Source organism: Balaenoptera physalus (genome assembly GCF_965194825.1).
Source record: "Balaenoptera physalus genome assembly, chromosome: 17".
In the NCBI taxonomy this organism is placed as follows: Eukaryota; Metazoa; Chordata; class Mammalia; order Artiodactyla; family Balaenopteridae; genus Balaenoptera; species Balaenoptera physalus.
In genome coordinates, this window is record NC_138895.1 from 44061663 (window position 1) to 44077812 (window position 16150).

Genomic DNA, 16150 nt, shown 5'->3' on the forward strand with positions numbered 1-16150 from the left:
TTAAAACTACATTTTTTATTTACTGGAGGTAGAAAATACTAACACTGAACTGTACAGAAAACCTAGAACACAAAATGACCCCACTGGCACTTTTAGCAAAGTAGAAATCTTAAGCTGTTTTATGGCATTTTATGGGTGTGTCCAACCAGCAGGCCTACTAACAGCCAAAGAAACAATAGAATTATAGCACCTCAGATAAGAAACTTACCTTACTCCCTAGAGAAAACAAATAAACATTCCTCCAAGAAGTAAGAAATCTCAGAACCAGTGACATTGTTTTACTTAAGATTTGGAAAAGGACTTTCCTGGTGGCGCAGTGGTTAAGAATCCTCCTGCCATTGCAGGGGATAGGGGTTCCATCCTTGGTCCGGGAGGATCCCACATGCCACGGAGCAACTAAGCCTGTGCGCCACAACTGCTGAGCCTGCGCTCTAGAGCCTGCAAGCCACAACTACTGAGCCCATGTGCCACAACTACTGAAGCCCATGCGCCTGGAGCCCATGCTCTGCAATAAGAGAAGCCACCACAATGAGAGGCCCATGCACCGCAGCGAGGAGTAGCCCCCACTCACCGTGACTAAAGAAAGCCCATGCACAGCAGCGAACACCTGATGCAGCCAAAAATAAATAAATTTATTTTTAAAAAAGATTTGGAAAGACTTGAGCACAAAACTAAGCCTAAAGATGTCAGCTCAAAGAAACAAAACATTACAACTAAGATTTGGGGATGAAGATGGACATTGGCCATTTTTTAGAAAGACTGTGTTTAAGTAGCTGCAAACTGGGGTTTCTAAATATAATTTAGAAAGGGGCTGAGTTGTTAGAAGGTGTTCAAAGATTGACTGGTGCAAAAAGAAGAAAAGGAAGAGGGTCAGGGACAAGAGTACAGAGGGAGGGGGACAGGGAGAAGAAACTGCCCTAGTTGAGAAGACATAACCAGGCTTGTTATTAAAAAATTATAGTGGTTTTCTGGAGTGATAAGATCTTCTTTTCAATTTTTTAAAATACATTTGTATTACTATTAAAATGGACTAAATAGAGAATGAGTAACTAGAAAACAATATCAATGGCTCTATGTAGCTTTAAAAGCTGAAACTAAAATTAATGGAAAAGAGCAAAAGATCAAAAACAAGTCAAGTACAAATTTTAAGCCAAATGGGTGAACTTTCCATTCATATGTCAAGGTTTATTACACGGTTATGTTATTTAAAAGAATGTAATATTTCCTCAGGGTTAGGCTAAGGAACCAACATAAAAGAACACAAAATGCAGAACTTATCCATGCAACTGTGGAAACTTGAACTATGACTGAGGTGACATTACATTCTAGTATCGAAGGGAGAAATTTGTTCAACAAATATTATTAGGACAATTAATTATGCAATCAGAAAAAAAAAACATAGACTCCTATCTCACATCACTTGCAAAAATAAATTCCAGGTGAATTAAAGACCTAAATAGAAAACATGAAACCTGAAACTTTAGGAGAAATTATAGAATCTCTTATGACTTCAGGACAAGAAAGAATTTCTTCAATAAATTAACAAATAAGCAAACGAAACCCACATACTATAAAAGAAAATATAGATAAATTTGGCTACTTTAAAACTTAAGAATTCTATACATAGAGAAACAAAGATTGCTAGAAGATCTACTTGTAACTCATTCAACTGACAAAAGATTAGTAACAAACCAAAATATTAAATATTAAACTAATATTAAATATTAAGTCAATGTTAATATTAAACAATTAAATCAACCTGAGTATTTTCAATCTTACATATCAGTAAGAGAAAGAAAAACAATAAGGAAATAGACAATATAATGAACAGGCAATGTACAGAAGAGGAAATCCAAATGTCCTATTAAACATATGAAAATATATCTATCCTTATTGGTAATAAGGAAATTCAGAAATGAAACAAGATTTCAGTTAACATTCATTAGACTAGAAACTTCAAAGTCTGTGCTATGGTCTGAATGTTTGTATCCTCCAAAATTTATATGTTGAAATTCTAACCCCCATATTAGGAGGTGGAGCCTTTGGGAGTGATTAGGTCATGAATGAAGCCCCTACAAATTGGATTAGTGCCCTTATCAGAGACCACAGAGAGTTCTCTGCTCTAAACTACATGAGAGTACAATGAGAAGTCAGTAGTCCACAATCCCAAAGAGGCCCCTCACCCAAATCGACTATGCTGGCACCCTGATCTCAGACTTCTAGCCTCCAGAACTGTGAGAAATAAATGTCTGTTGTTTATAAGCCACACAGTCTATGGTAGTTTGTTACAGCAGCCTGAACGACGAAGACTGCCAGTGCCAAGTGTTGACAAGGATGTGGAGAAACAAGAGTTCTAGTACCCTGCTGGAGTACACCTACTCTCCAGAGCAATCTGGAAACATCTAATAAAGATGAAGATGTGCAGCCAATCCACTTCTAGTATGTACTAGTATTTTCAGTGCAGAAATGTATGTAATTGCAGAAGAATTAGAAACAACTTAAATGTTCTTCAACAAGAGAATAGATTTGTTAACCCAAAGTTAAGATGAAAGAACAAGAGCTACATCTGTCAGCATGGGTAAATCCCTAAAACATATTTTTGAGTGAAAAAAGACAATTTGCAAACATATATATACACACACTCACATATATGTATATACACATACATACATTTACCTATTCTTATATATACATATTTTCCATGAAATTTTAAAATAAGAGAAACTAGTTCTCTTAGAAAATATAGTGTTTATGTTACATAAATATAAAGTAGGAGCATATGAACGTTTATAAAAATGTTAAACTTCAAATTTTGACTCAAAGAGAGGAAAAACGGGAATAGGGTTAGAGACAGAGAGCAGGCTTCAACAGTATCTGTACTGTTTTCTTTCTTCTACAAAAATCTGCAACAAATATGGCAAAATGCTAAGATTTGAAAGAGATAGGCAGTGGGTACAATTCATCTAACAAATATTCATATAGAACGTGCTGGGTGCTGCTGCCGGTGAGGGAGCAGCATGAACCAGACAGCCAAGTCTCCCCCCAACACATAACTTACAATCCATAGCAGGAAACAGACCACGTAAATATAAAATAAATATTTATGTCAGAGAGTAAGTGTTATAAAGAAAAATAAAGCAAAATAAAAAGTTATGGGGGTGGGGTACTATTTAAGAAGTGAGGTTATACACACCTATGGTCAATTACTCTTCAACAAAGGAGGCAAGAATATACAACGGAGAAAAGCCAGTCTCAGTAAGTGGTGCTGGGAAAACTAGATAGCTGCATGTAAATCAGTAAAGTTAGAACACTCCCTCACACCCTACACAAAAATAAACACAAAATGTCTTAAAGACTTAAATATGAGACATCATACCATAAAACTCCTAGAAGAGATCATAGGCAAAACATTTTCTGACATAAATCATAGCAATGTTTTCTTAGGTCAGTCTCCCAAGGCAATAGAAATAAAAGTAAAAATAAACAAACGGGACCTAATCAAACTTATAAGTTTTGCACAGCAAAAGAAACTATAAACAAAATGAAACGATAACTTACAAAATGGGGGAAAATATTTCCAAATGACGTGCCTGACGAGAGCTTAATTTCCAAGATATACAAACAGCTCATACAACTCAGTAACAAAAAAAACAAACAACCCAATCAAAAAATGGGCAGAAGATCTAAACAGACATTTCTCCAAAGAAGACATACAGATGGCCAATAGGCACAAGAAAAGATGCTCAACATCGTTAATTATTAGAGAAATGCAAATCAAACTACAGTGAGGTATCACTTCACATCAGTCAGAATGGCCATCATCAAAAAGTCTACAAATAACAAATGCTGGGGAGGGTGTGGAGAAATGGGAACCCTCCTACACTGTTGGTGGGAATGTAAATTGGTGCAGCCACTATGGAGGACAGTATGGAGGTTCCTTAAAAAACTAAAAATAGAGTTACCATATGATCCAGCAGTCCCACTGTGTGTGTGTATATATATATATATATATATATATATATATATATGTATTCCATTATACAATTTTTCATTTTAGGAGTTTGGGATTAGCAGATACAAACTACTAAAAATAAAATAGATAAACAACAAGGACCTAATGTACAGCACAGGGATCTATATTCAATATCTTGTAATAAACTACAATGGAAAAGAGTCTGAAAAAGAATAAATAGGGCTTCCCTGGTGGCGCAGTGGTTAAGAATCCGCCTGCCAATGCAGGGGACACGGGTTCGAGCCCTGCTCTGGGAAGATCCCACATGCCGTGGAGCAACTAAGCCCGTGTGCCACAACTACTGAGCCTGCACTCTAGAGCCCATGAGCCACAACTACTGAGCCCACGTGCCACAACTACTGAAGCCCACGTGCCTAGAGCCCGTGCTCCGCAACAAAAGAAGCCACCGCAATGAGAAGCCCACGCACCGCAAAGAAGAGTAGCCCCCACTCGCTGCAACTAGAGAAAGCCCGCACACAGCAATGAGGACCCAACACAGTCAAAAATAAATAGATAAATAAATAAAATAATTTAAAAACAAAAACAAAAAACAAACAAAAAAGAATAAATAAATATATATATATATATACCTGAATCACTTTGCTGTACACCAGAAACTAACACAACATTGTAAATCAACTATACTTCAATTAAAAAAAAAAAAGCATGAGGGACTTCCCTGGTGGTCCAGTGGTAGAAAATCTGCCTTCCAATCCAGGGGACGCAGGTTCGATCCCTGGTCAGGGAACTAAGATCCCACATGCTGCAGGGCAACAAAGCCCGCGTGCCACAGCTACTGAGCTCGCATGCCTCAACTAGAGCCCACGTGCTACAAACTACAGAGCCCACACGACCTGTAGCCTGCACACCACAGCTAGAGAGAGAAAACCCACACACCACACTAGAGAGAAACCCAGCACCACAGCAAAGAGCCCACGCCACAACAAAAGATCCCACATGCCTCAACGAAGACCCCACGTGCCGCAACTAAGACCCGACACAGCCAAAAAAAATGAATAAAATAAATAATTTTTTTTAAAAAAGCGTGGGATTTCCCTGGTGGTCCAGTGGTTAAGACTCCGCACTTCCATTGCAGGGGGCACAGTTTCGATCCCTGGTAGGGGAACTAAGACACCACATGCCACACGGCACAGCCAAAATTTAAAAGAAAAAAATAAAATTTGTGTGGTCGCTATAAAATATACAAAAATGTTTTAAAAAAATTTTTTTAAAAAGCGAGGTTAGAAAGCCGCTCTAAGGAGGTGACTTCTCAGCAGAGAAGTGAACTAATTAAAGGAGACAGCAATGTTTAGTGTTTCCTTTCACATAAAGAAAACAATACATTTCCTAGGAGCATGAAAGAAGACATGAATACCTAGAGAGACATCCCATATTCCTGGACAAATACTGTAAATATATCATTTTTCCCCAAAATCAATTGGCAAAATAATTTTAAGACTCATCCAGAAAAATTGATATAGAATAACAAATGAAATATTGAAAAAGAAGCGTGCTAAAGGGACGTTTGATTTACTAAATATTAATAAACCTTGTAAATCCACAGTAATTAAAATACTGTGTCTAAGTTCAAGAGCAGACAAATCATGGGGAGGGGGAAGGGTAAGCTGGGACAAAGTGAGAGAGTGGCATTGACATATATACACTACCAAATGTAAAATAGATAGCTAGTGAGAAGCAACTGCATAGCACAGGGAGATCAGCTCGGTGCTTTGTGACCACCTAGAGGGGTGGGATAGTGAGGGTGGGAGGGAGATGCAAGAGGGAGGGGATATGGGGATATATGTATACATATAGCAGATTCACTTTGTTATACAGCAGAAACTAACACAACATTGTAAAGCAATTATACTCCAATAAAGATGTTAAAAAAAAAAAGCAGACAAATCAATAGGAAACATAAAAAGTCCAGAAATAAACCTGTAGGATATGGGTGATATATGACATCAACAGGGGAAAACGGATTATTTAAGTGTTGTTATTACAACCAGCCAACTAAAAAGAAATATCCAAGTTTTGTATAAAACTTAGATTCCTGACTCACTCCTCACTTCAAAATTGCAGATGACAAAACCAGCAGAAATGAAAGTCAGCATCTCTGAATCTAGGTGTTTAACAAAAAACCTAGAATATCATATGTACAGATAATGTATGGCAGATGAATGAATAAATGAATGAGACAGACCTAGAGCTCCTTACTGAAGAAATGAAAGAAGTTCTCTTACATTATATTGTCTTATTCATTCATTTCTTCATTTAACTCACATGTATTGCTCACTTGCTTGGTGCCATCTATATCTCAGGGTATAGGAATGATTGAAAGCTCAATGTGTCCTTCCAGGTTGATCATATTTCTCCTGTTAAAGGGCTCCACCCAGGTCCAACTTTTGGGCAGGCCTCCTTTTATCTACAAGGTCCTCAGCATCCTCTAAGCCTCAGTATTTGTCCCTTCCATTAGAGGAGGCTGGTTGTGGTCTGCTGACACTTTACTAATAAAAAGCCTGACTCTTCTATCTCCTCCTCCTCAGCAGTACTCTAGAATCAGAACCAGGCTCAGAGGTAGCGAGGCCTGTGGAGCTAAGCCATTCAGAGAGAAAGCAATGTCCAGGTCAAAGCATCACTGTCTGACCATGAGAACCTTCCACATCTGGGCCGCCAGGGACACTGATGGGAGTAAGATCCAAGGCTAGCCTTCATCAAAGCTCAGAAACTGCAGACATTTTCAATTTCTCTTTATGAGCAATTCCTCAGGCATAAATACAACACCCAAAACACATATTTATCTTCTACTATTTATGGAATAAACATTAATGTTTCCAAGTTTTCAAAGCCATCTGACAGTCAAAGAATTCCTTAATAATTTTTATGAAGGAGAACTGGAAATCCATTACTGGAGCTCTCTCAAAACATTCTCAGTAAAACAACAAATCTTTCATTCTGTGCAGAGGTCAGTTTATTAAACTTTTATTCATCTTACAGCAAAATCGGAGGTTAATAACTAAGGTGCTACTGATTTCAATGGTCTAGTCCATCAGTTTTTTAAATGTCTGCACACTTTTCACTTAATAATTTACTACCCACCCTCTTCTACCGCCACATCCTACCACGAAAGAAGTGAATGTAAACTCTGGTAATAGAAAATGTTCTGGAAAATAATCCTGTCAGTCATATTGATAGCTAGAATGATTTGCCAATTTTTATAGCTATCACAACAGCAGCCTGTGATTTGAAATCTTATAAAAAACAGGAAGCTCGTGCTTTAAGATGTGCCTGGAATTCCTAATGCGACGAGGGAAAATTGTGATCTATTGCTGCCACCAGCAGGTCATTCTCACAAAACGATATTTTCCCCTTTACTCTTGGCTTTGTTTCCAGCTCATCTACAGATATTTCTTGAATACCAGATTCTTTAATCAGGATAATTATTACCTAATAACGAATCTCTTTCATGGGTACCCTCAGTAACAATTAAATTTTTAAAATCTACTGTATATAACATTTTTTTTCTTTTAGAAATAGGTCTAATCTTTTCCCTTGTCTTCTATTCCTACTTTCATTTTTCTTCACAAGCTCCCAAGTTCTTGCTTTTTTGAGATCATCTTTCTGGTAAATGTATCTTAATTTGAGAACAAGTGATCTGACTGCTACAAGACATTCCTTAAATTTTCATTTAGCTTGCAAGTTTAAGGCTGGAGAATACAAGTGAGTTCCAAAGCCACGTCATCCTGGGATTATATCCAGCTAATACCACTAACTAGCATTGTGCTCCAGGGAAGTATTTAACTTTTCTAGGTCTAAGTTTCTTCCTCTTTAAAATGAAGATAATAATATGTACATCTCAGGACTGTCAAGATGAATAAATGAAATAATGACTATAAAGCATTTAGCAAAATGTCTAGCACATAGTAAGCAATCAAGAAATGATTTATAACTATTATTACCTGAAAGGGCAAAAATTAAGTGACTTCTATATGATCAGAAGCCAAATGAGACAGTTCTGCCTAGACCTCCAGATGGCAGACTCCCAAGCCAGAGCTCTGACCATCACACTGCTCTGATGCTGACTTTATATTTGTCCCTTTAATTTTAAGGCTCTGGTTCCCTTGAGATAGGCATAAAAGTGCTGCAAGCATCATTTTTAAAAAATGAAGTCTTTGAGAGGCCCAGAATCATATAAACCATTAGGTTCACTGGACGTCCCACTAACACCTGATAACAGCTTTCCTTCCAGTGGATGACAGAAGTGGTGTTTCCATGGTAATATTTCTTATAAAATACACGTGATTTCTCTCTAAGCTTTGAAATTTCCTTCTTTTCTTTTTTTTCTTTTTAATTTTATTTATTTATTTTATTTATGGCTGTGTTGGGTCTTTGTTTTTGTGCGAGGGCTTTCTCTAGTTGTGGCAAGTGGGGGCCACTCTTCATCGCGGTGCGCGGGCCTCTCACTGTCGCGGCCTCTCTTGTTGCGGAGCACAGGCTCCAGATGCACAGGCTCGGTAGTTGTGGCTCACGGGCCCAGTTGCTCCGCGGTATGTGGGATCCTCCCAGACCAGTGCTCGAACCCGTGTCCCCTGCATTGGCAGGCAGATTCTCAACCACTGCGCCACCAGGGAAGCCCCGAAATTTCCTTCTTTTGAGAAGTTTCAGAGAAATAAAGCACCTATCCATTATTTGTTTCTGTCAAGTGACACCATTAAATATATGCATGGTGGGGTGTAACTAAGAGGGTTGCTCCCCAGTGCAATTAGTGGAAATGATTTCTAGTCTAGGCCAAGACAGTAACCAATGCCACAGAGCTTCCTTGCCTGACACTGGTTGAGACCGATTCCTTGGATGTCTCGCTGAGGAGCTTCCGTGCAGTACAAGACAGGACAACATGAATTCCCATCTAGCCTTGCTCTAAAATATCATGGAGTCAGGAGCTGGGAAAGACCAGAGATGTCAGAGAAGGTCTTAAAATATTATCCTGCAACTAGATTCTCATTATACCTCCCTTCCTACTTGAACAGTAGCTATTCTGGATTTGCTGTCTCATCAAATGTTAAATTATGTGTTAATTACTCCTATCTGCAAATGCATTCTAACCAAGGATTTCCAAAGGCTTTTCCACACTCTGGAGATTAACTTGCTGCATAGAAACTAAAGGCTGGAGGTGAGTGAATTCCAGGACAAGGGAGAGAATTGACAGGGTTTGCTTCTTAAACTAACTCTATTAGACTAGAGAGTTTATAAAGGGTCATGGATCATCAGCAAGTGATAGAAGACTCTGGCTATTAATCTCATCTCCGTGCACAGGCATCAGAGCCTTCTTTATTGCTTATTCTGTTTTGTGAATGTTGCTGTTGAATTTAGATGACTGTTAGATCACAGGAAGATCCATCAAAAGAGCCATCTGATGGATGGACCTAGAGTCCGTCATACAGAGTGAAGTAAGTCAGAAAGAGAAGAACAAATACTGTATGCTAACACATATATATGAGACCTAAAAAAAAAATGGTCATGAAGAACCTAGGGGCAGGACAGGAATAAAGACGCAGACATAGAGAATGGACTTCAGGACACGGGGAGGGGGAAAGGTAAGCTGGGACGAAGTGAGAGAGTGGCATGGACTTATATATACACTACCAAACGTAAAATAGATAGCTAGTGGGAAGCAGCCGCATAGCACAGGGAGATCAGCTCGGTGCTTTGTGACCACCTAGAGGGGTGGGATAGGGAGGGTGGGAGGGAGACGCAAGAGGTAGGGGATATGGGGATATATGTATATGTATAGCTGATTCACTTTGTTATAAAGCAGAAACTAACACACCATTGTAAAGCAATTATGCTCCAATAAAGGTGTTAAAAAACAAACAAAAAAGAAATGCCAAGAGGAAAAAAGAAAAAAGAGCCATCTGAAAGGAGGTTTTGTTTACCACCCGTCTGTTTTGACCATGTTGTTAACTTCAGGGTCCTCATCTCAAACACAGTAATAGTACCTATTTTACAACACTGTTGTGAAGTTTTAGTGAGATAAGAATGGTAAGTGTGGAGTATAATAAGTGCTTAATAAATGGAAGTTATTATCAATCTTAATAATTGTATTTTTTGTTATCAACAGGATCCAGTTGATGTTCAAATTGACAGGTTTCTGGATCAGAACTAACCTTTATTTTTTTTTTATTAATTTTTATTGGAGTATAGTTGCTTCACAATGCCATGCTAGCTTCTACTGCACAGCAAAATGAATCAGCCATACACATGCACATATCCCCTCCATTTAGGACACTACAGTGCATTAAGTAGAGTTCCCTGTGTTATACAGTATGTTCACATCTGTTGTCTATTCTATATATAGTATCAATAGTGTATATGTGTCAATCCCAACCTCCCAATCCCTCCCACCCTACCCCTTTCCCCCCTGGCAACCATACATTTCTTCTCTACGTCTGTGTCTCTATTTCTGCTTGGCAATTAAGGTCATCTATACAATTTTTCTAGATTCCACATACATGCGTTAATACATGATATTTGTTTTTCTCTTTCTGACTTACTTCAGTCTGTATGACAGACTCTGTATGACACTCTCTAGGTCCCTCCACGTCTCTACAAATGACCCAATTTTGTTCCTTTTTATGGCTGAGTAATATTCGATTGTATATATGTACCACATCTTCTTTATCCATTCATCTGCTGATGGACATTTAGGTTGCTTCCATGTCTTAGCTATTGTGAACAGTGCTGCTATGAACATTGGGGTACATGTGTTTTTTTGAATTATGCTTTCTCTGGGTATATGCCCAGTAGTGGGATTGCTGGGTCATATGGTAGCTCTATTTTTAGTCTTATAAGGAACCTCCAAACTGTTTTCTATAGTGGCTGTATCAATTTACATTCCCACCAACAAGGTAAGAGGGTTCCCTTTTCTCCACACCCTCTCCAGCATTTATTGTTTGTAGATTTTTTGATGGTGGCCATCCTGATGGGAGTGAGGTGATACTTCATTGTAGTGTTGATTTGCATTTCTCTAATAATTAGTGATGTTGAGCATCTTTTCATATGTTTGTTGGCCATCTGTATGTCTTCTTTGGAGAAATGTCTATTCAGGTCTTCCACCCATTTTTGGATTGGGTTGTTTGTTTTTTTGATGTTGAGCTACATAAGCTGCTTGTATATTTTGGAGATTAATCCTTTGTCCGTTGCTTCGTTTGCAAATATTTTCTCCCATTCTGAGGGTTGTCTTTCGTCTTGTTGATGGTTTCTTTTGCTGTGCAAAAGCTTTTAAGTTTAATCAGGCCCCATTTGTTTATTTTTGTTTTTATTTTCATTACTCTAGAAGGTGGGTCAAAAAAGATCTTGCTGCAATTTATGTCACAGAGTGTTCTGCCTATGTTTTCCTCTAAGAGTTTTATTGTGTCTAGCCTTACATTTAGGTCTTTAATCCATTTTGAGTTTATTTTTGTGTATGGTGTTAGGGACTGTTCTAATTTCATTCTTCTACATGTAGCTGTCCAGTTTTCCCAGCAACACTTATTGAAGAGGCTGTCTTTTCTCCATTGTATATTTTTGCCTCCTTTGTCAAAAATTAGGTGGCCATAGGTGCATGGGTTTATCTCTGGGCTTTCTATCCTGTTCCATTGATCTATATATCTGTTTTTGTGCCAATACCATATTGTCTTGACTACTGTAGCTTTGTTGTCTAGTCTGAAGTCAGGGAGCCTGATTCCTCCAGCTCCGTTTTTCTTTCTCAAGATTGCTTTGGCTATTCGGGGTCTTTTGTGTTTCCATACAAATTGTAAAATTTTTTGTTCTAGTTATGTGAAAAATGCCATTGGTAATTTGATAGGGGTTGCATTGAATCTGTAGATTGCTTTGGGTAGTATAGTCATTTTAACAGTATTGATTCTTCCAATCCAGGAACATGGTATATCTCTCCAGCTGTTTTTGTGGTCTTTGATTTCTTTCATCAGTATCTTATAGTTTTCTGTGTACGGGTCTTTTGCCTCCTTAGGTGGGTTTATTCCTAGGTATTTTTTTCTTTTTGTTGCAGTGGTAAATGGGATTGTTTCCTTAATTTCTCTTTCTGATCTTTCATTGTTAGTGTATAGGAATGCAAGAGATTTCTGTGCATTAATTTTATATCCTGCAACTTTACTAAAATCATTGATGAGCTCTAGTAGTTTTCTGACAGCATCTTTAGGATTTTCTATGTATAGTATCATGTCATCTGTAAACAGTGACAGTTTTACTTCTTCTTTTCCAATTTGGATTCCTTTTATTTCTTTTTCTTCTCTGATTGCCATGGCTAGGACTTCCAAACTATGTTTAATAATAGTGGCGAGACTGGACACCCTTGTCTTGTTCCTGATCTTAGAGGAAATTCTTTCAGTTTTTCGCCCTTGAGAATGATGTTTGCTGTGGGTCTGTGGTATATGGCCTTTATTATGCTAAGGTAGGTTCCCTCTATGCCCACTTTCTGGAGAGTTTTTATCATAAGTGGGTGTTGAATTTTGTCAAAAGCTTTTTCTGCATCTATTGAGATGATCATATGGGTTTTGTTCTTCAATTTCTTAATGTGATGTATCACACTGATTGATTTGCCTATATTGAAAAATCCTTGCATCCCTGGGATAAGTCCCACTTGATCGTGGTGTATGATCCTTTTAATGTGCTGTTGGATTTGGTTTGCCAGTATTTTGTTGAGGATTTTTGCGTCTATGTTCATCAGTGATATTGGTCTGTAATTTTCTTTTTTTTGTGATATCTTTGTCTGGTTTTGATATCGGGGTGATGGTGGCCTTGTAAAACGAATTTGAGAGTGTTCTTCTCTCTGCAGTTTTTTGGAAGAGTTTGAGGACAGGTGTTAGCTCTTCTCTAAATGTTTGATAGAATTCACCTGTGAAGCCACCTGGTCCTGGACTTTTGTTTGTTGGAAGATTCTTAATCACAGTTTCAATTTCATTACTTGTGATCGGTCTGTTCACATTCTCTGTTTCTTCCTGGTTCAGTCTTGGAAGGTGGTACTTTTCTAAGAATTTTTCCATTTCTTCCAGGGTGTCCATTTTATTGGCATATAGTTGCTTATAGTACTCTCTTATGATCCTTTGTATTTCTGTGGTGTCAGCTGTAACCTCTCCTTTTTCATTTCTAATTTTATTGATTTCAGTCCTCTCCCCTTTCTCTTGATGAGTCTGGCCAAAGGTTTATCAGTTTTGTTTATCTTCTCAAAGAACAAGCTTTTAGTTTTATTGATCTTTAGTATTGCTTTCTTCTTTTTTTTTAAACTTTACTGGTTGCTTTCTTTTCTTTTTAATTTATTTTATTTATTTCGGCTGCGTCGGATCTTAGTGGCAGCGCACCGGATCTTAGTTTCGGCATGCAGGATCTTTTGTTGTGGTGTGCGGGCTTCTATCTAGTTGTGGCGCATGGGTTCCAGAGCCTGCGGGCTCAGCAGTTGCAGTGTGCAGGCTCTCTAGTTGTGATGCATGGGCCCCAGAGTGCGCAGGCTCAGTAGTTGTAGCATGTGGGCTCTCTAGTTGTGGCACACGGGCTCTAGAGTGCACGGGCTCCATAGTTGCAGTGTGCAGGCTTAGTTGCCCTGCAGCATGTGGGATCTTAGCTCCCTGACCAGGGATGAAACCCAAGTCCCCTGCATTGGAAGGCAGATTCTTCACCACTGGACCACCGGGGAAGTCCCTGCTATTGTTTTCTTTGTTTCTATTTCATTTATTTCTGCTCTGATCTTTATGATTTCTTTCCTTCTACTAACTTTGGGTTTTGTTTGTTCTTCTTTCTCTAGTTGCTTTAGGTGTAAGGTTAGGTTGTTTATTTGAGATGTTTCTTGTTTCTTGAGGTAGGATTGTATTGCTATAAACTTCCCTCTTAGAACAGTTCTTGCTGCATGCCATAGCTTTTGGGTCATCGTGTTTTTGTTGTCATTTGTCTCTAGGTATTTTTTGATTTCCTCTTTGATTTCTGCAGTGAGTTCTTGGTTATTTAGTAGCGTGTTTTTTAGCCTCCATGTGTTTGTATTTTTTACAGTTTTCTTTTCCTGTAATTGATTTCTAATCTCATAGTGTTGTGGTCAGAATAGATGTTTGATACGATCTCAATTTTCTTAAATTTACTGAGGCTTGATTTGTGACCCAAGATGTGGTCTATCCTGAGGAATATTCCACGACCACTTTAGAAGAAAGTGTATTCTGCTGCTTTTGGATGGAATGTCCTATAAATATCAAGTAAGTCTACTTTGTCTATTGTGTCATTTAATGCTTGTGTTTCCTTATTTATTTTCTGTCTGGATGACATGTCCATTGGTGTAAGTGGTGTGTTAAAATCCCCCACTATTATTGTGTTACTGCTGATTTCTTCTTTTATGGCTGTTAGCATTTGCCTTAGGTGTTGAGGTGCTCCTATACTGGATGCATAGATATTTACAATTGTTATACCTTCTTCTTGGATTGATCCCTTGATCAGTATGTAGTGTCCTTCCTTGTCTCTTGCAATAGTCTTTATTTTAATGTCTATCTTGTCTGATATGAGTATTGCTACTCCAGCTTTCTTTTATTTATTTATTTATTTATTTATTTATTTGGCTGTGTTGGGTCTTCGTTTCTGTGTGAGGGCTTCCTCTAGTTGCGGTGAGCGGGGGCCACTCTTCATCGCAATGCGTGGGCCTCTTCACTATCGCAGCCTCTCTTGTTGCGGAGCACAGGCTCCAGACGCGCAGGCTCAGTAGTTGTGGCTCACGGGCCCAGTTGCTCCGCGGCACGTGGGATCTTCCCAGACCAGGGCTCGAACCTGTGTCCCCTACATTAGCAGGCAGATTCTCAACCACTGCGCCACCAGGGAAGCCCCTGCAGCTTTCTTTTGATTCCCATTTGCATGGAATATCTTTTTCCATCCCCTTACTTTCAGTCTGTATGTGTCCCTAGGTCTGAAGTGGGTCTCTTATAGACAGCATATGTACGGATTTTGTTTTTGTATACATTCAGCTAGTCTGTATCTTTTGGTTGGAGCATTTAATCTATTTACATTTAAAGTAATTATCGATATGTATGTTCCTATTACAATTTCCTCAATTGTTTTGGGTTTGTTCTTGTAGGTCTCTTTCTTTTCTTGTGTCTCCCACCTAGAGAAGTTCCTTTAGCATTTGTTGTAAAGCTGGTTTGGGGTGCTGAATTCTCTTAGCTTTTGCTTGTCTGTAAAGCTTTTGCTTTCTCTGTCGAATCTGAATGAGATCCTCACTGGGTAGAGTAATCTTGGTTGTAGGTTTTTCCCTTTCATCACTTTAAATATGTTCTGCCACTCCCTTCTGGCCTGCAGAGTTTCTGCTGAAAAATCAGCTGATAACTTCATGGGAATTCCCTTGTAGGTTATTTTTTGCTTTTCCCTTGCTGCTTTTAATATTTTTTCTTTGTATTTAATTTTTGTTAGTTTCATTAATATGTGTCTAGGTATGTTTCTCCTTGGGTTTATCCTGTGTGGAACTCCATGTGCTTCCTAGACTTGATTGACTATTTCCTTTCCCATATTAGGGAAGTTTTCGACTATAATCTCTTCAAATATTTTCTCAGGTCCTTTCCCTTTCTCTTCTTCTTCTGGGACCCCTTTAATTTGAATGTTGGTGCATTTAATGTTGTTCCAGAGGTCTCTGAGACTGTCCTCAATTCTTCTCATTCTTTTTTCTTTATTCTGCTCTTCGGCAGTTATTTCCACCATTCTATCTTCCAGCTCACTTATTCGTTCTTCTGCCTCAGTTATTCTGCTGTTGATTCCTTCTAGTGTATTTTTCATTTCAGTTATTGTGTTGTCCATCACTGATTGTTTGTTCTTTAGTTCTTCTAGGTCCTTGTTAAACATTTCTTGAATCATCTCAATCTCTGCCTCCATTCTATTTCCAAGATCTTGGATCATCTTTACTATCATTACTCTTTATTCTTTTTCAGGTAGATTGCCTATTTACTCTTCATTTATTTGGTCTTGTGGGATTTTACCTTGGTCCTCTGTCTGCAACATATTACTCTGTCATTTCATTTTGTCTAACCTACTGTTTATGGTCTTCTTTCTGCAGGTGGCAGGGTCATAGTTCCTCTTGCTTCTGTTGTCTGGCCCCTGGTGAGTGAGGTTGGTCCAGGGGCT

General features: G+C 38.4%; 1 protein-coding gene and 1 long non-coding RNA gene across 9 annotated transcripts in view; one reads left to right on the top strand and one right to left on the bottom strand.

The window, feature by feature from the left end:
- LOC309646800 overlaps positions 1-16150 on the top strand; it is a 186897-nt gene that overhangs the window by 18108 nt on the left and 152639 nt on the right. The window lies entirely within an intron of this gene.
- The window catches only part of RAD54B (RAD54 homolog B), a 131915-nt gene continuing 115765 nt past the window's right edge, over positions 1-16150 (bottom strand). For all 8 annotated transcript variants that reach the window (XM_082433412.1, XM_082433409.1, XM_082433408.1 and 5 more), the window contains one exon: positions 1-16150. This exon is cut by the window's right edge. The gene's annotated coding sequence lies outside the window, so the exon portion shown is untranslated.